Raw genomic sequence first — 898 nt, forward strand, 5'->3', positions numbered from 1 at the left:
GCTCTCTGTAAGGACAAAGTGTATAAATAGACATCTGTGGTTCTCTCCCCATTTGCCTCTGCAGCCATCCGCGCTGTGTTATTTATTCTGCCTGTCTGCGCTGCAGGCAGGACGTGCACTCACTGCAGTGTCCTTTGGCCCTCGTGGGGTGGCTGACAGAGCAGAGAGGCAGAGGTCCAGCTTTTCAGAACATGAACACTGCCCCAAGCCAAGCCTCCTGCCTGGATCGCAGTGTCAGTGGGGGGGGATTTACCCTTCTCTCTTCCCCACCTCCCCCTTCGTGTAATCCACTTAATCCCCTGACGACAGGACTCTATTACTGTCAGCCAACGTTGCTAACGGGCAAGCTGTCTCCTCCACTCTGCAGCAACAAAAGCACCAGCCAAATTCGGGGCTTGGTTCCTCCAGCAATGATTCTACAAAGCAGAACAAACACAGCTTGATTTAGGAGGTTTCCAGGTCTCCTCTCAGCATTGCTGCTTTAAAAACAAAACCTCTCGTGTGGACGTGGATTTAACAAGTGTGGATAAATTTTGGTGCTTTTCACGCTAAAGGCAACTTTGGGAGCTGCCTGATCTTACTGGATCACACTGTGTGTCCAGTTCAGCCATCACCTGCCCTGGGAGGGAATCTGGGGTCAGAATGGGAGTGCTGGAGGGTGGATGAGGTTGAGGGTTTGGAGTCTGTAACTGTTGTTTTAGCTGTGCACTGGATCTTGGCTCTGTTCTGTGCCCTTGAGGCCACCCCTGCAGAGCAACGGGTGAAGAAAACAAGTGTTGAGGTTTTAATGTTGTAGAAATCTTTTTCTTGAATCCTGTTGCCCAAGCAGACAGGCTGAGGTATTGCAGGTCCCTTCTCAGGACCAAGGGTAGATTTAGGCCTGGGGGATGGACCTCTG

General features: G+C 51.3%; 1 protein-coding gene across 1 annotated transcript in view; it reads left to right on the plus strand.

Moving 5' to 3' along the window:
• The window catches only part of ARRDC1 (arrestin domain containing 1), a gene marked incomplete at its 5' end in the record, with an annotated part of 15,747 nt that overhangs the window by 11,199 nt on the left and 3,650 nt on the right, over positions 1–898 (plus strand). The window lies entirely within an intron of this gene.

This window comes from Acanthisitta chloris, unplaced genomic scaffold (assembly GCF_000695815.1).
Source record: "Acanthisitta chloris isolate BGI_N310 unplaced genomic scaffold, ASM69581v1 scaffold20718, whole genome shotgun sequence".
Taxonomy (NCBI): Eukaryota; Metazoa; Chordata; class Aves; order Passeriformes; family Acanthisittidae; genus Acanthisitta; species Acanthisitta chloris.